The sequence below is a fragment of the Calypte anna genome, chromosome 1 (assembly GCF_003957555.1).
Source record: "Calypte anna isolate BGI_N300 chromosome 1, bCalAnn1_v1.p, whole genome shotgun sequence".
Classification (NCBI taxonomy): Eukaryota; Metazoa; Chordata; class Aves; order Apodiformes; family Trochilidae; genus Calypte; species Calypte anna.
Genome location: NC_044244.1, coordinates 53,224,285 through 53,243,982, shown reverse-complemented (window position 1 = coordinate 53,243,982; position 19,698 = coordinate 53,224,285). Strand labels below are relative to the sequence as shown.

General features: G+C 43.9%; 1 protein-coding gene across 19 annotated transcripts in view; it reads right to left on the bottom strand.

The window, feature by feature from the left end:
• The window catches only part of RBFOX2 (RNA binding fox-1 homolog 2), a 174,146-nt gene that overhangs the window by 66,839 nt on the left and 87,609 nt on the right, over nt 1-19,698 (bottom strand). The gene's annotated exons all lie outside the window — the stretch shown is intronic.

Sequence of the window (19,698 nt, the reverse complement as noted above, 5' to 3'; positions counted from 1 at the left end):
TCCATATGAAAGGGATCCTTGTGAGTGAGGGGGATGGGATGGAATGGGATGGAATGGGATAGGGGGGACCATGCCACCTCTCCCTGCCCAGGTCACAGCCCCCTGTCAAGGAGGAAACATGACATGCACCTCTGACAGAAGAGGCCGTGCTTTGTTCCCCAGCTGTAGGTACAATAGGGAAAGGCCAACCATACCACACTGCTGCCCAGAAGCAAAATAATAATAAGCAACATGGGATGTCCCCGTCCCCCCCCACTTCTCAGAGCTGAACGTAAACCAAGGTTGCTGTAAGCAGGCTGTCCCTCCCAACCTTTTCCAACAGCCTCCCCTCCTAGGGCTCCTCCAGCAGAAGACCTGGTGGGAATCATGCTCTTTGTCATTGCTCCAGAGGAGCTCTGGCCAAAGACACTGCCATATCACCTCCAGCTGTGCACTCCTGCCCTTGCTCCTCTGCCAGCTGCAATGCTCCATCCACCCTCCACTAAGCCATTTCGGCACATATCCTAGGAAAAAAAAACTTATTTTTTATTGTCAGGTTATGTTCCCAGTTAAGAGTACTGAAATGGCTTGGCAGAGTTGAAGGAGAACTGAAGCCAGAGAGAAGAGGGGGTGGAGAAGCTGAGGAGGGAACGGCGATGGACACCAGCACTTGGATGAGCTCAGGCTGTCAGGGAGCTGCAGTCTCCAGCACATATTAACCCTCTCCCCAGGCAATCCCACAATTTGCTGACTGGTAACAAATGCATCAGGCAAGCAATTTGTTTGCAAATGGGAATGGATACAAAGCAGCATGAGGGACTGCTCCAAGATCCACCAGGAACTCCAGCCTTACACCTCCCAGAAAACCACGGGCTAGGGCATTACACCAGAGACAAAACCCAGCCTGCACTGGTAGCTCTCACAGCACATGGAACGTAAGCCTTGACTTTAAAAATTAAGCTTTTGCTCTTTAGGGTCATGAATATACTCAAACACAAGGTAAAGTGATGGACAAGATGATGAAGTGATGACCATCCAACTCCCCAGTTATGCCAAAAGAGCGATTTGGCCATGTGAACCCTGCAGGTGTCCACAAACAGCTTAAAAGCTTTTTACCTCAAAATGCAGAAAAACCAGTTCTCTGTCATGGTTATTTCCTTATGGATTAGTTTCTGAATGGGAAAAGTGGGTAAAATGCCTGCAGAAAGGAAGTTTGGAGGTGAAAAAGATAAATAGAAAGGATATAAACATCTTCTGTTCTTCATCTTTGTACAAACCTTTTCTTGGATGCAGAGGGGTACATGACCCCAACCTGACACCCACAATTCACACTACAAAGGCATTTCTGTTATTCCAGAGAGCAAGACTGGCATGTCAGTCTGTCTGGTGACCCAGACTGATAAAATCAACCCTCCTTTTCTTGATGTGGGTTGATCATAAAAGCACCTTGAAGACGACCACAGTAATAAGAGGTTTTGTATTTCATCTGCACATCTGGAGCTCGATCTTCATTTGATCTATGACATATTGGCGTAACAGAAATGAATGCTGGATTTTGACTCTGCAACCAAGGGCACGAAAACAATTCCTCCTGAATCTTCCCAGAAGTATCTATAGGTAGTTTTGCAAACATTCAGTGGAGTTTTTTATGCTAGTTTTGTTAAAGGAGTGTAACGTTTATGTACGTGCTTATTTTGCGCATTTTTTTAAATTTATTTTACTTGAATTCATATTGCAATCATTTTAGGGAATGCTTTTTGGACCCAGTTACCTTAATCTTCCACCAGATAAAAAAACACAAAAACAAAAAACCCCACAGATAACTGCACTTAAGCTTGCACCTAGCTAACCATTTAAAGGCATGTTTTCTTCAACTTCCCAGTGCAAACTCACCCTACATTATCTAATCTCGCCTTTCCTTCTCCCAGATATGTAAAAGCAAGGGAAGAACAAGTTATCTTCCAATATTTACTCTATCATTCCAGGCCACCAAAAACTGTTCTGTAAAATAAAACAGCTGGCCTTTTTTTTCTTTTTAAATGCATTTAAGAACTTTATGGAGAAGAAGTTCAAGCCACTCTTTTGTAGGAAAGGATGAAAGAAAATTATACTCTTATCTTACTCTTATACACAGGAAGCACTCACTCATCCCTGTGCTGTCATTATTTCCAGTAATGGTCAACTTTTGCTCTATCCCAATGCACAAACGCAGGCTCTCAGAACTGAATGTGTATGTGCCTAATCAAAAAGCTCCTGGGCAACCTGCAAAAAGGATTCCTGTTGGATATAGCTAAAGCTTTACAGATATGCAACATTAGCAAGGCCCAGGGCCATAGCTATGTACCAGCCTGAAACATATCTTTCAGATTTTAAAAAAGCCCTTCTTTTCTCCTCCTGAAATCTACATTATTCTCTGTTAAGAAAAAAAAAAAAAAAAAAAAAAAAAAGAAAAAGAAAAAGTTAAATGTTACTGGCACAAAGGCATCTCAACAAATGCTTTCAATCAATTCACGCTCTCTGGGGTTGATTAGAAAGAGAAAATTGGGCTTCAAGAGACGACACTGAGGTCTCAACATCTGTTTCCATTCCATATTAGGAATGAAACTACCTCCAAGAACTATCAGGGAGAAGGGGGTGAGGAACAAAGGAAAAAGTCACCAGGACGGATACATCCTCAGATGCAAAGCCAGCAAGTAAGAAAGGCTTAGGCTCAATTTTTTTAGTACCAGATTGGTCCTTTAGCACCTACCCTGGCTGTGTTGTTCCCATCTCTGCAATATTCCAAGCAAATACTTTCCACTTCGCATTCACAGTCAAACATTCTTGGAGAAAAAGGTTTCCATAAGACAACTAGCTCTCAATAAATCAGTATGAAAATAAAGTCTCAAAATATTACCAATCTAGTCATACATTAATCCATCAGGCACCCAGAGTGGGCAGAAGCATCTTCCACATAAGTGAGATTACTGTCGGGCGATGGGGGTTAAGTTTCCTCTTTTGGACCAGAATTCAAATGAATCATAGCTAAGAAACAGTGTGCTGCAGATGTGTCACGTGTGTTTAATCCAAGCTGACTGTGATTAGCCTTTCAGCAGATTAGCAAGCCAATCACACTCACAGTTGCATGATTGTGGATGCTCACGCAGGGAGGCAGCAGGTACCAGAAGCTGGCTGTGGGGAAGGAGTGTGGTAACTGCTCTTTTAGGAATGATCCGTGGTTGCATCACAGCACTTGGGCAGTCATGTACATGATTCTAGAGACAGCACAGAGGATCTGCCTGTGTTGGGTTTCTGCCTTACTCCTGACTGATAACGAGTGGCTCTTGGTGCTGCTCAGTAAAAGAAGGCCTGCAGAAGATGAAAATGCAACTGAAAAAAAAAACCCACCTGGTCCCAGGAGAATTCTCAACCAAGCTGTCAAGGTAGTGTCACAGCCACTGTCACCTCAGTTAATTCTGCAATCAGACTGCTCATTTCACACAGCTGTGTTTCAATCAGCTACCTGAGCTGGACTGATATGCAACTTTTCATCCCATGTCCCTAACACGCAGACTACTGCCCTGTCCCTGCAAGCACACCACCAAAGCTTGGTCAGTGTGGAGTTATTCCTGCAACCTCAAGAATTCAAATTGCTTTCCTAAATGTTTAAATCTTCATGAAGCTCAATTCAGTCCCTTTGAATGACTTGTATCTACTTTAGCCACAGGAATTTTTCAAAGCCCTTACTATCTGACACAGCTATCTGAAATAGACTCTTCTAGAAATCTGTATGTATCCAGCACTCTTCTAAGAAGGATTCTGAAGATCACTTTTCGCATCAAAAAGTCCCACTCTCCCCTGCTGTGAGGTGAATGAGCTGAAGGCAGTACTGAGCTGTGCAGAAGTGCTGCTCTGAGCTGACTTGGCTCCTGGAAGATGCACAAACCTCAAAACCCTGTCGGGTAGCTTCACTTACCCAGCACTGACACAGGTACCTTCAATTCCCCCTATTTCAGTGACCAGCATGATGGTCCTCCTGCCCGCACTAATTCCAGCACCTCATACGAAAAAAGCAGTCCTGCCTCTGCTGCCAGCGCAGGAGGAGGAGGAAGGGAGAAAGTGCCGGGAAGAGGAGGGAGAGCACATCTGGAATCAATTGGAGAGAGCTGAATGCCTCGGAAAGAACTGCAGAGCTGGCAGAAACCATAGCGAGGAACTGCGCGCTCAGACGTGACTATGGAGCAAAGGTGGGGGATGAGATGTACACAGCATACTTAAATACAAAACCAGAGCTCCTCCTGGGGCTCTTTTTTTAAATGCAAGCAGCTGAACATCTCAGCCCTGCCACATTTTCACTGCCACTGGCCTGTCCTGGGTACAGTCAGAAGTCAGTACAGCAGACAGGGGATGTGATGCCCCACAGCCCCAGCGGAGGCAAATGGCATCTGTGGCTCCCAGTGCCAGGATTCTGTAACACAGCAACAATATTATATCAAGCTGCTCTCAGGGTACAGGGCAGAGGAAATCTGTGACTGACTTGGCCCACGTTGGAGAAGAAGAAATTTAACGGTTTAAAAACACAGATTTCTTCCCACAGTTACTTTCCACTCCAGCAATGCGCTCTCCCATCTCCTGCTATTCATTTGTTCCAGGAAGAGTTTTCCATTTTCAATAGAAACCACTGAACTTCACCATGTGTCCTGGGAAGCAGAGGTTGTGGCAAGGAGAAGAGAGGTCATGGAGAAGAAATTTATCAGTGCAGCAGTCTGGTACAAAGAATGACTACACTTTTTCTGATTAGCAACAGCTAGGCTGCTTTGGGATGTGTCCTCAGTCAGGTGAAAAGTAACATGCATACTTCCAACATACAAATTGTTAAAATGGAATTAAACTCAAAAAGGAACACAGACTTGCCACAAGAATGTCCACAAGAAAAAAAAAAAACAAAAAACCACACTGCTGTACACTGAAAAACTTGAAAAAAACAATCTACTTTGCTTATAATAATAAAAAAAAAATTAAGTGGCAACTGATTATCCTGTGAAAGTATATAAACGACGAGGGGGTAAAAAAAAGTAGACGCTAATAATATTTAATCTAATGAACGAAGGCATCAAGAAAACCAATAGCTAGAAGCTGAGTCTGATAAATTCAGCTCTGGTAAAATACACCATTTTATTTTGTTTACCGATTTCTAAATAAGAGTCATTAAGTCAGCTGGTGAGAAGGACTCGGTCCTCTCCATCTCTTCATGCTGAAAACATTATGTCATTCAAAACCGAAGTACCTGAGAGAGAGACAGTGGCACATAGGGCCAGAAAGGACGATATAAAGCCAGATCTTGATGACAATATTCCGGAAAGCTAAGAAGAGCTGCTAGAAGGCAACGCATATAAATTAAAGCAGTTTAAGCAGCAGTCATTTATAAGTAGAATGTCCTTCACCTTATGGACAGGAATAAGCTATTGAGAAGTACAGGTGCAGTTTCATGTACCACATAATATGATAAACTACCAGCTGGCCTCAGAAGCAGTGGCTCTGCTTCCCTGCTCGGCTGCTGTGAGATCCAGTCATACCATGGCCATAGCCAGAAAAATTAATTCAAACAATAGTCATCTGTTTAGTCATAAACTGAACTGTCTCACTTTATATCTGCCTAAGCATGATGCCCAAAGTGTTGAGGAGGCTGAACATATGGCCAGGACAGAGAGACGAGGGGGACTATTTTTCTCACAGCAGCCCACAGTTACGCTACATTAAGCGTAGCTTGAAAACGCACCTGAAAGCCACTTCATCCCAGAACAAGAGGTTACATGGACATTTAGCATATGTTATTGCTGCTACCTGCTCTGCTTATGCTTAACTTTTAGAGTGTCCCTGTGCAAGTCAGCAAAAAGGTGGCTTACACACAGTGAATTTCTTCAAGTATCTCAGGAAAGATTTCCCCTTTGTTATAAAATCCCTTGAAAGCCTCTTTCCCCCAGGCCTTCCAGCTAACGTGTGTTTACCAAATTCCTGCTGTAACCACAAACCAGCACAGACTTCTCCCCTATGCAGGCCACCTGCACTGCTCAAAGGTGAAGCCTGAGGTCAGCAGCACATCTGACCACCTTTCAGGTGGCTCCTCCTGGGCTGAGTATCATTAATGCAGCTCCTGCAGCCTCCCTGCTCAGCAGCATCTTCCTTGCCACCACCGCATAAACGCCTTGGTCACATAAAAATACGTGTGGGTTTAACAACGATATACCAATACTCATATTAAACTACTGCATATGACTGGTAGCCCCACTTTTAAACTGCTCTATTCTACTGAAGCTAAATCGATAAACATTAAAACCTAAATGATGTAGGAGCATCTCATTTCTGTGGCATGGCTATCAGCATCTGCAGCTCCATTAAATACGCTATTGTGTGAGTTGCCATGAAATTTACCCCTCTAATTCCCAACAGACCTTTACCTTCTACACACACAAGTGCATTAAAGGTCCTTTACCCCCACTGCCCCCTCCTCGCTCTGTTTGTCTCCTTTTACCTACAGAAAGAGAACAGGCTACACAAAATTTAAACCCTTTCAGCCAGTCATTTTCCCCTTCTGTACATCCCCTTTCATGCACACAGTGTCAGGCTAAACAAAGCCCTCGCTCCAGGATAGAGGCCTAGAAAAGAAGCATTAGCATCTGGCAACCAAGAGCAGCACCCCAGCATATGAGACTCAGAGCAAACACAAGTCCCTGGCACGAAGAGGAAACACCAAGACGTACGCCTGACTGCTCCTGTCAATCTTGCAGTGGGGGAATGCCCAGGGTTTTTTTATTTTTTTTAAATATATTTTTATCACATTACTGAAAGGAAATGCCAGGGACTGCTGCAGCCCCTGTCCCTTGAGGCTCTGCTGCTGCCATCAGGCTGCACTGTCTTTGCAGCGATGAATATTTAAACAGGACAATAAATATTTCAGAGCACATTCATCCCGATGAGAAGTCTACTAGCATAAGAGAGATGAGACAACCAGGCGCAGCCGGGGCAGCTCCCTGTTCCGCCCTTCCAGATCCCACACCCCCTGCCCTCCCTCAGCCCTCTTTCCCTCAAGTCCTCAACAAACACCTGAGAGCCTCAAATATTCATGAGCACAGCTCTGGTTACTTTCCAAACAAGTGAAAACACAGTGAAAAAGTAAAACGGAGCCCTGCTTTACAGGCAGGTGCAGAACACAGCTACTGCATGCTTTGCTTTCACCTCCTCTGAGGTTTCTGGGTTTTGAGTGTAGTGCTCAGACTTGGGGAGACAATAATTTGTTTCAATACCCCACAGGGCCTCAAATCCACTAATACTGCACCTTGGAAGAACAAAGCACCAAGAGCACCACATCCAAAAGCTCAAGCAGAGCCTGGCTGAGCAAGAAAGTGTGAAGCCTGACTCTCCCCCCCAACAGCTCCCTCCCTTAATTTCAGGGGTGCATTTATTCAGGCATTTCTTGGTTGCTAGCAGCTTCACTGGGCTCTCTGTGGGATGCTAACAGATATACACAATTTGGCCATCAATGGAACAAATAAAATAGTCTAGAAAACAGGTTTAGGATATAACAGAAAATACATTCATTTCCTCAGCTGGCATCTGCATGTTGTTCATGCATAAGGGTCTGTTTTGAATCTCATGGTGCTAAAACCTTGGTTTTTTAAGTAGGACTTCAGCTATGCTCTCACTTATATAGATTTTTTTTATTTTTTTTTAAGACTACTTCAGTGGGTAACTAAAATTTTGCAGTAAGTTTTGAAGAAAATCAAGATCACATATAAGACTTTTTTAGGATCAAATTTATAGGATCATAAAATCCATGGCTATGCTCAAAAATGGGCTTTCATACCAGCTTCTACTGCGTATCTCATCAGATATCAAAAACATGATATTTGCTTATGATTTGCTTAGATACATGGAGAAGTCTTCAGGAAACACTTAAAGTGTCCCCTGAGCAAAGAGAAGCCAAAAAGACACACTCAAAAAGAGAAGCCAGAAGCCAAAGAGTTATTCTGAGTGACAGGCACAAGCTAGCCCACACCCTGGCTAACAAAGCTGCAACAGGGCACCTCCTTTCCAGGTCAAGGCTGTAATTAATAGTATTTAAAATGAGAGGCATCTATGCCTTTCCTGGTGCCCACATTTTAAAAGATTGTGGTAAGTAAACCGCAATCTCAATGCGTCACATGCTCTCAGAGGACAGAGGAAGGAGAAGATACTCCTCATACCTGGATCCCAGCCCAGCTTAAGGTACAAGCTGGGTACCAAATGGCTCAAGCCTCATCACAGCTTGGGCACAAGAGGGCACATGCAAGGGCATGCAACACCTCAGCAAGGTCTGCAGATGCACAGTCCTGAATTAGGCTGCTAAAATCCCCTGCAGTCTCATTTCAGCTGCTTTTAGACCTTTGAAGGGGAACAACCTGGGTCTTTGCTATCTGCAGAAAGGGATCTGCAGCACATCAAGAGCGAGCTGCTTTCTATGAGCCAGAGCTTCTGCTAGTATTCCCTCCATTCCCCCACGGCCAAAGGCAGAGGCCAAGGCAACATCCAAATACTGGTTAGTAGCCTTCTCAGGATGACCATTTTCTACATAATGAAATTCTCTCTCATCCTCCTGCTCACAAGTTGGCTGCAAAGTGAAGTATTGAAATCCCTCTCCAGATAGCATTTCCAGGAGGAGCTGATGCCTACTGAATAGGCAGATCAATCTTCTGCCACCACCCTCTGTCCCTTCTGACTGAAGGCTCCCAGAAGAGCAGCAGCATCCCTCCCTTCAGGACTGGCCATCAGCCATGTCACCAAAAAGATGCAATTTATATTAAAAATATAAAACAGCAATCACAGCAGTGTAGTTTGGAGAGTGACAACAACCTCGCTGCTTTGCCAGCAGCAAGTCCTGGGATTTTACATCTCTGCTCCTAACCACCGTATTACTATAACTGAAGGATCCAGCCAGAAGTCATTCCCAACTCAGCCCCAAACCAAAAAAATCTTTGTACTTTCCCATTCTATTAACAGATCTCGTACACAGAGGAAGGAAAATATGCTGGAAGATGAGCACCTACCTCACCAAGTAATTCAGATCATGAGCCACCATTTTGCAGCAAACATCAAAATAATGAGTGCTCCTCTGCTGACTGTGCAGCATGTCCCATGATGGGCTACATAGCCAGGCACACACTAATATGGAAAAAAAGGCATCCGATTCCAGGCAAGAATGAAAAGATAACATTTGCTATAATACAAAAAGTGTTGGAAAAGAAAACACCATTTAATCCTGCAGCTCCTGAATACCTTTCATGACTCAGAAAATAAATGCAAACAGATGAAAAAGTTAATTTGGATCATATCAGCCCCCGTGGCATGCAAAGGGCAGAGCAGGCACCCTGGGGTGAGGGAGGGAAAGATTTGCCATAGATCAGGTTACTATCACTGACAGATGACCTAAGGCACCACTAGATTTCAGCAGACTCTGCCAGTTCTTCTAATTTTCAAAGGTGCAACTGCCTCCTTTAAGAGATGAGATGTGTGAAACACATAATATTGTAACTGAGGTCTTGAAGCAAGGAGACACAAGTCATCAGCAGCCAAGATTATAACTCTCACTGCTTCAGGACAAGCACAATTAACTGAAAACAAGAAGAAAGCAGAAGCAAATTGTTCCTTTCAAGATGTAAAAGTTTCGATCTGAAGCAATGAGGACATAAGGATTGGGAATCGTTTCTCATCGGTCTGAAGCTACAGCATGGAACAGACAGAGTTGCTCTGTCCTACAAACATGCTCCTGCAAAACAGATGTCCCTCTGCAACCCAACACTCCCTGCTCGGGAAGCAGGAGCCTCAGCTTGCTGGACGGGCTCCATGCAATCACCCTCCAGATGGGCCAGAACAGCCCACAGACATACTTCATCACTGTCAAACCCAAAAAATGTTCTTCAGCACAAGCCCTCAGCACTTGGTTTTAACTTTGTCTCATCTGAAGAGATCTGAACTGCCTTGCTCTGTTGGAAGCAAAGGGTAAGCAACACCAAGAACCTACAGGACTAGCCAGATACTACTACATGCATACAAACCAGTGCTCTGCAACCTCTTTTTTTCTGTTCTGGGTGATCCTTTCCAACTTTATGCACCTAGGCTGGGAAAGCTCACTACAAACTAGAGCATTGCTCGTGGCCCATTACATTTTTAGGAAGAGCTGATGTTCAAAAGTGGCCAATGACAGCATGAGTAGTTAGCTCACAGCAGCCATTGTATTTATTGCTACCTGAAGTTCATGTTCTTTGTTAGATCTTCAAAATGCACCAGAAGACTCTCAGAAAGGCTGATACCTGTGAAAAACTTTTATCATTTAAGATGAAAATTGCTCTTAGTGGCTCATCAAAGCTCTGCATTTAAGTCATGTCACTCAAATCAATTCTTGCCACCAGCTTCTCTTCTAGACTGACGCCAGACAGTATCTCAGAATAACTGTATGGTGACACAAAGAGCTTCACAGCTAACCTAGAGGCTTACAACACTTTTGAAAACCACCACAGTCCTCTATAAACCCCCAAGAAGAATTTATCTTCCTTTATGCTCCTCCAAAACATTAAGAAATTCCTATTACTCAGCTATAGCTATTCTCCTCTGTGTACAAATAACACAGCTCAGAGTTTCCAACCCACCCACTAGAAAAAGCTGCTTTGGTTTTCTGGATACTTCTGCTTTAAGCAGAGGTCTGGCTGAGAGACATGTTCTTGGCCATGGAGCTGCCAGGCAGGACCCTGGCCACCCATCAGGCAGGGAGGCTCGGAGCTGGGAGGCAGGAAAACAGGGCAGAGAGATCTGAATGGAGAAGCTCACATCTGCAGCCTCTGGCGCAGCTTTCTCCTGACTTCTGTGCCACGATCACAGTAACTCCTGCAGCTCGTTGTCAAAATCAATTAAGAGTATTCCTAGCAACAACACAATAGTCCTGAGAAATCACATTTGAGCTGAAAGGAACAGTAGCCTCACCACCTCTTACCTCCTTACAGCAGGGCTTGTCTCAGGAGGACCTTCATTCTGTCTATGGTTAAAGTTGCCATCGGGTTGCTCAAAGCTACAGCTGCAAACTTGTTGGAAAACATGGCTTAGGGATCTTTAATCTGATTAAACTTGATTCATTTAGATTCATCTCATTGAGTAAGACAAGGCATTTAGAGCTCTTGCTTTCTGACAGAGCGCTGAGATCTCTGCAGTATTTTTTCCACCTTTCTGAAGTCCATGTTATGAGATGAATTCTTTCTCACACCCCTCACAGCATTTTGATCAAAAGCAGCTTTGAAGATCTAGAGTCCCTCAGAAGATTTCTCTTAGGATTAAGGTTTGCAACTGGCTTTGGATGACCTAAATTCTTTATGCCACCAAGGGGGTCAGTCCCTCCTTGGCTACACCTCTTCATCAGTCACAGCATTATGCTCATTGTTTGTCACCCACGTCCCTGTGAAGGACACTTGGAGCAGGGAACTGTCGCAAGTTCTCACCACAGCCTCCAGCAAGTCACCACCTTCCTCATTCCTGTTTCTCACCACACTCTTCACCACAGATTTGCTCCATCACACAGTCTAAAAGGACAAAAAAAAAAAAAAAAAAAACAAACACCAAACCCTCAAACCCCCTCCTCCCAAATAAAGTAAACTTATATAAGAGGGGCTCCTAGAAGTTACTTTTCCTCCCCACTGATTCCAGACAGAAGATAGCTTCATCCTAGGATGGAGGCAGACCTGAGAATGGTTTTGCAAAGCAATTGTAACAACATTAAACAGCTTCATCACATACACAGAGAAAAGCAAGAGGGAAAGTTAAAGCAAACTAAAGTGCATTAAATATTTGAACACTAAGAAAAGCAAACATACCACAATACCTTATAGTCCAACCAACAGTCAACAAACTGACTAGCTCACTAATTTCACCAAATTACCACAGTCTTCCTCTTCTACCTCCTAGTTCAGGCTGGAAGATTCTTCTGTAAGATAACAGATGTAAAACTCTGAAATCTTTTCCCCTATTTATCTCAACCACATTTTACAAAGCAGGAAGCGACACAAATTGGAAAACAAAAACCTTTCCTGCTCCCTAATATTCCTAAGTAATTTGCATAATTGTTCATTTTTTATAAACTCCTGCTTATGCTGCAACAGCAAAAATAAGAAAAGCTACAAACAATAAGAAATCAAATTAAGGGTTTCACTCTGCATGAAGGGTATGTGAGAAAATGTAGGACTAATACTACCCAAGAAATCCAAAATCTTCTCTAAGGCATTTTTAAATCAGTCTCTAAGTAATTTAAACCAAGTTTTGCTATTAGGACCAGAGGCCTCAGATAAGGAGACTCAGTGAGACCTGATAGGTGAATGATGGTCTGCACACTGCATAGGTCAAACTCTGGTTATCTGAATCTTGGTTAATCAAAAGCAATTATCTGGAAGTCAAATATGCCCTCCAAGTCAGATAGCTCAGCAAGACCACGACTTATATAGCACACAGAAATCCTAAACTCCACAGGACCAAAACCGCAGAGACCATGAATTTTAAGCAGGATAACCAGGACAGTTCAGAGGATTTTAACCATAGTCAAGACTCCCAGCCCGAGGGTAGTCTTCAGAAGCAGCTAGAAGATTACCCTCACAATTACTTGGACATTTTCAGTTTCTCTACCAGCCCTCAGATTAAAGTACTTGGAGTACAACTCCAGTTAGGTATTTAGAGACTATCAGGGTCAAAGTCTCCATTACAGGCAGGGGTGGGTAAAGCCAGGCTGGACCATACTTCCCATTGCAAGGCCCTTTTTTCAGTTGTTTGTAAGTCTAAGAAACCATTCAAAATGATTTTTTTTTCAATCTCTGAATTTTATTTCAGAGTTGGTAATATTTTTTGTTACTTCAGCCTATCAATTCAACCCGAGAAAGAAGTAGACGGAATAGTTTGCAATGTTTATTATTAAGGGGAAAAAAAAAAGCAAAACGCCACAAACCACCCCAAACATTTTTAAAAGCCTACAAGGATTTAATACGAAACAGAAAAAATTACATTTCAGGCATCTATATTTAGCAGCCATACTTGAAAGCCACTAAAATCTGACCAACAGTTCAATAAAACTATAGAAAACAGAGCTTGTCTTATATTTTGTCAACTAAATCTGCTAGTAAAGCCATATTTGATGGTCCAAAAAGGCTAAAACCAGAAAGAAAACCAAACTCAATATGCAAAACCTGCTGAAAAGCAAAGAACCAATCTGTGCTTCAAGTTATCCTGGAAAGAACAAACACTGGCAATATGCTTTAAGTTAAATACTAGAAAAGATTTAGCAATGCTAATAAAGGAAAGGATTGTCAAGGCTGGCAGTGGCATTGCCAATGTTTTTAAGGCAGGTAATATAATCAAGAACGATTTAGACATGCTTTATTCTGTCAGGAAACAGAAATGGTCTCGAGGGTGGCTGGCAGTGCCCCTTGTACCCCTTTTTCTGTGATTTCATGCTCTCTCATTTGGCACATCCACAGCTTCTCGAGAGATACCAGCAATGTCACATCCATGTTTGGAGATCAATGAGAGCAGGGAGATGACCCATCTCCTGTACTATGCATCATCCCCTTTGCAGGGATCAAGTAACAAGGAGTAGCAGTTACTTATCCACCTCAAATCCAAAAAACCTAAGAAACTGACCTAGAAGTGTAGTGGAAAGAAAGTAAATTGGGACAAGAAGCCCAAGCACCAACAGTACAGACTTAGTAATGGGGGGGAAAGGGATAGATCAGGTTAAGTTTGGCTGCAGTAGGAGCAGAAAAGGCAAACTAAATGCCAAGTGCAAGGAGTGGGTGGCAAAGTTAAAAAAGCCTATGACAAGGAGACTGTAGTGAGAGACAGGGAGGAGAAGCAGAGAAAGAATAAGCAGGTCTAAAATTCAACTAAGAAAACTGAAACAATCAAGGTAAAGTGTTTGTGCTATAACAGGATGACATGGAAAGGAATGGAGATGGACAGCATGGCCATGGACTTGGACGGGACAAACTACTGACCAAGAATCAGCAGGAGAAAATGAAAGGAAGAAGACCCATCCATCCATCCATGATGGATGGGAGAGGTGAGACAGGAGAGGTGATGGAAAAGAGGAAAAAAACTTGCTTGCTAGTGAACACTCCCAAAGTCTAAACCAGAACCTAGTATTGTGAAAAGTCACTATTCTTCTGCTGTCAAAAAATACAAAAAGCCAACTGGCAAACACAGATCAAGCTGGTTTGCACAGAAAATGACAGCTAATTACACATTCAGTGTTAGTGGTGGAGGTCTGTGGGATGCATCTGGGACAGCCAACTCTGCTACTGATACTTGCAGAGGTCACCATGGTGCCACATATACTGGAGATGAAGGGGACGGGTGGAGGGTTGTCTGGTTTTTCTTTCTTGTGGAAAAAAAATAGCATGCAATCATGTTATTAAAGACCATCATAAACAGACACAGAAATAAAGAGAACAAATGAAGGTTTCTTTCCCATCTTAAAATATGGAAATGCCCTGGAAATGAAGTGCCCTCCCATTACCATCTTGATAACTCTCAATTCAGCTGGTGAATAATATTGCTCAATGGACACTTTTGCAATAGAAAAAAAAAGAAACCCTGCATATTTTCAACAAAGCATGCTGTTGAGCAGGACCAGCATTTGTCCTGTTTTCTTTTATATATGCAAAATACACTCTTTTTTTCAAAAAGCTTCCAGTTGAGCATTAATTGTAGCTTCTGCAAACCCTACAAAACCAGCCTATACATCTCCAGCCCTCACCAGTCACAGCACGACCTCCAGCAAAAAAAACCAAAAAACATCCTGCACAGCATAGGATCATTAATCCCTCTGCAGAAGGAAATTAAAATACTTTTGGTAGGAAAGTTAAAATTTCTCTCCTGATTCCAGAGAACACGTCGTATAGGAAGAATACCTGACTACATCCTTATAAATAATATTTGAGAGCAAACTGAGGCAAATTAACCACCTCCTCCCTGGTATTTATGACCTTCAAGGGATGCCCAATAGTGAATTCTGTGACTTTGCAGCTGGGAGACAAACAGGTAAATCATTGCAAAGGGTGCACACAACACGTGCTGAAAATGTAACTAAAACAGAAACATTGAGTGTTTTACCTGGAACATAAAGATGAGAACCCAGGTCTAAAAAACATCAGCCTCCTCGCTGCAACCCCTTTTCACACTGGCAATAGAATTTTATAGTAGAAGTCTGGTCAATACTAATTAAGTGCAATGGAGCTATCATGAATTAATAACCTGCAGGGAGAAACATTGCTGGTTGTGGGGGCTTCACTCCCTTCCTTCTCAACCTTAAACTTACTTTTTGGGGGGCTTTTTTTGTAACTCCTCACTAATTCAGACACAGCTTTTTTGTCATTTCAAGCCTATTAATTTGTGAAGTCTGTTAAATTTACACAGCCTTGTCATCCGAGTACCACAGTGCTAACAGGCATCCTCATTTTGCAGTTCCCAGGTACCCAGGGAGAGTTACCTAGTCACCTGCAGAAGAAATGCATTAAGGAGCAGCGAGGTTATATCTAGGACAGCAACTGAAGGAAATGGCACTGCTGTATCAAGTTCCCTCTTACATCGCCATCCAGGCAGCACTGAATGCAGCTTCTGCTGTCCCAAGACTGCTCTGCAAGCACTTATAGTCGTTACCTTCTACTCCAACACATCTAAAAGTGTTCAGTGAAAGTGGTGAAAAGGGTTTTAATACACACTCGCTGGGTTCTGACAGACCCCACTGATTTTTAAGCTTTTAAGAATAAGCTTTCTTAAGCAGCAGTTAAATCTCTTAAGTATCAGAACAGTTACAGACACAACCCTTAGGCCCACCTCAAGCAACTGTGTCCTTACATCAGGGAATGTGAGCCACAGATCCACCCTTCATTTGCCAGGGGAGATTCTCCTGGGAAAGTGACTGGCCAGGATTCCTCTCCCACAGACTGCTGCAGACATGGTGTCTGCAGCATGAAAATAAAAGTCCTATAACAAACGGTATAAAGGAAACTCAGGTACTCCATAAGCAACAAGTCCTGCATTTTGAACAACTAAGAAAGGGGAAGAGCACAGAGCCGAGGACATAGAGTGAACCCCTTCAGACAACTAATGCAAGTTCACGAGAATAACACCAAAGTGAGGAGCAAACAGCAAGAACACTTAGCCTGGAAGTAAAGGGAGATGCGATCTTCAAAACAAGGAAAGGGCATGGGGGACTAAGCAATGAGAGAAGAAAAAAAGGGAGTCTTCCACTACACATGCTACTACACAAGCTTTTTATTTTTCTTTTATTACTTATTTTAGGGTGGCGGGGGAATCCTGTAGCATGCAGATTGCCAGGAAGGGAACAGATCCTAAAGTGGACATAAGGGGAGAGGCTGTTCTGGGACTCAGTCTCCCTTGCAGACAGTTCAAACAAAGGAGGATGGTCTCCTATAAAGGGATGCATTGTACATTTTAAGCTAGCACAAGGTAGCTGTCGTGACAGGGCTCCCCGCATCCCATCTTTCCCCTGCCCCCCCCCTCCAAATATGTACCCCCTACATGATTCCAACATGGAGAGCAGACAAAGATCTGTTTTATCACACCACTGCTATAATGGGAGGTAGAGAAAGACAGGGAAAGGGAATGAGGGAGAGGAACAAAAAGGAGACAGAGAAGCCTTTAATGAGTCAGCTGCTGCTCTGATTTAAGAACTCCATTTAAGGAGCTCTGCATATTTGGGGGGTTTTTTGGGCTGGTTTTTTTTTTTTAATTATTATTAAAATAAAACAGTCACTGACTGAGTGAGCAACTTTTGGCTGCACAAGGTTGTCTCACAGCTACACATGGGGTCCAGGAGGGAAAGGGTTATGGAAGGGGGAAGGGAAAGGGAAGAAAGCCTCTGGAAAAAATGAGGCTGCTTGCTGGTTCATTTTAACAAGGACATAAATTAGTCTCAAAGCCTCAAACGCCATCACCTCCCTGAGCCCTGGGCAGAGCGTAGCAAGTCAAACACGTGCCAAGATAAACGGCACTGGCTGGAGCCTCTGAGGGGTGCTGAGGGGGACCAGAGGGGGCATGCTGGCAGGCAAGGCAGCAAAGATGCTTCAAATGGTACCACAAAATGGAGACTAGCTATCCTACAGCTGTACAAAAGGAGACCTTCAGATGTTCCTGCCTACACCCACATCAAGAGCTAGGAACTCCAGCCAGAGGAAGAGAGAAAATGGGGTGGTGCAGTAAGAAAAATAGCAGCTCTCCCCAGTCTGGCTTTTATTACCAAGAGCAACCCTTCCTCCTCTTCCCATCTTGGAAGAAGGCCCCTCCAGCAGGCAACAGCCCAGGTGAAAGGCTGCATGGCAGGCAGCAGGGAGGGGAGCAGACAATGGCGAGGTGATTCATTACAAAGGCACACATACAGACATACAGACATACATACTTCTTCTGTACACACACACACACACACACACACTCGGCACTGCCGGCTGCCACATGGGCTGGCAGGACTCCTTAAGGAGGCAGCAGCTCCCTTCCCACTCTCCGAGATGCTCAACACCTTCCCCCTCTCCCAGCCCTGATGGGAAACAGATTCGGAGGAAAACGCCAGCAAGGCACTGGGCTGTCCAAGAAAGGGAGGGCTTTGTGCTCCACACAAGCCAGCAACCTCACCGAGCACCACACAGAGAAAGAGCCTTTTAGCATATAATTCCCATCCACTGAAGACTCTCTCTTTTATCTGCAATTAGTACATCATGTACCGGGCCTTGTTTAGCACTCATTTTCACTGATTTAGGATTAGAAGGGGATAAAACCAGCATACTTTCTGTTAATGAATCTGAGCTCTTGCTCTCATTAGCAGTTTTGGTTTCCTCTTTTTCTGCCTTCCAGCATCTCCCATTTCTTCCCAACACTGTTTCTAGTCTTTCTGCCACAGACACTCCCTTTTATTTTGTTTTACCACCCCCCTCATGCCGATACAGAAGCTGATTTCAGAAGGCAGATCAGGCAGGCAGTGTTATCTGGGCGCTGAACTGAACAGAGCAAGAGACTGTAGCGATGGTGAATTCATTCAGAGGCAATTAGCAACTTAATATACCAACAACATTTACTGTTCACAAAGGAGACAGAGCCCAAATAAAATACATTCACAGGTTGTGATTAAGTCCACTCCACTGCTTCAAACAGCACCGCAGAATGAGAATAATGTAGCTAGGGATACTGTCCTGGCTGTGCCACGCTCCTCAAGCCTCACAGTCATCCAAACCTGCAGTGAAGTAGTGCTAAGGGCCACCCTAGCAAGCCAAATGCTCCCCCCCACAAGAAGCAGCACTATGCTTCAGCTGAACTCACCTTCACAGTCTTCCTCAACTCTGCATAAGAGGGCTGTCCATCATTCATTTGGAGACCCCAAATGAGGCACAGTCCAAGTTCTCCTCCCCTGTGGGTTATTTTAATATGCGTCTTCTTCAGAATCAGCACGTAAATACGCTGCGCAAATTCTGAAGACCTGTCCTAGGCAATGCACACTCTTAAGACAGTAAGATTCAAGGTCAACCAATATTAATAATGCATGGTCTCCATGCCCCCTATCCCATGTCAGTCAAATAATTTCTGTAGCAGACAGATTTCCCTGAAGTTTATTAGGATATACCAAACCTTCAAATGAGTTTACACCTCTCCCTTTTCAGCCAAGGATCCAGCAGAAATCCATCCTCCCCAGCTCCACATGTGTCCAAGACAAGTGTCTCATGCTTCAGGGTGCTTGGTCCTAGGCACGCACAAACTACATGCACTTGTATAGTGGTGACCCAGGTACCTGTCTGCACAGCACAGGCTATGTGCACAATGGTTGTGGCCAAGAGCACAACTGCAATACAAGGCTGGGCAGAACTCTGAAACGTGCACACATCCATCTGCAGCTTAGGGGCATACACCAACATCTAACTGGGCACACTCTGAGCACGCAGTAATACGCAAATGGACCCTGACTGCAGAGACACAGCTTTTCAGCATTATTCACTAAACTAAATATAGGTACAGAAAGCCTCAGGAGGTTTCTGCAGAGCTCTTCTGTCTCAAAACAGAAAGCCTTGGTCCAGATAAAAAGGAATCAGTAATGGAAGGGACTAAATAGCAGAAGGTGGGGCTTGAGAGACTGTTGAGATACCTTAAGAGTGGACAGAGACCTATTTTTCAGCCACCGACAATCAACACAAATTAGAGACAGAAAGGGTCAACGCAGGTGTCACTACTTGCAGTAGATTCATTCTTGCCAGGCATCCACCAAAGGGCTGCCCCTCGCAGTGGGACATGCAGGTTCTCAGTAGCAGCTAATGAAGGGGGATTCAGCCAGGACTAAGGAAACCCAAGACGACCATATGCATCTAGTCTAAAAACCTGCAAAGCTCCACAGAAAAACGGCACCTGCGAAACCCAGATTTGAAGAAAAGTTCCTTCTGAGAGTCCTTCCCTCCACCCCCCTTGGGAATATCCCCCAAAGGTTTCCTGCTCTGCAAGACACTGCGGGGGCATTATATAATGCTGAACTCCAAAGGATTCCAGCTCCGAGATGCTGCTCTCCTCCTTCTTTTGCCCCCTCCCTCCGGTGGCGACTTGCAGATGCCATGCCAAGAAAAAAACCCACAACCAACTAGTAATTCAAAATCCCCAAACACACAGCAGCCCTACAGGACGAGC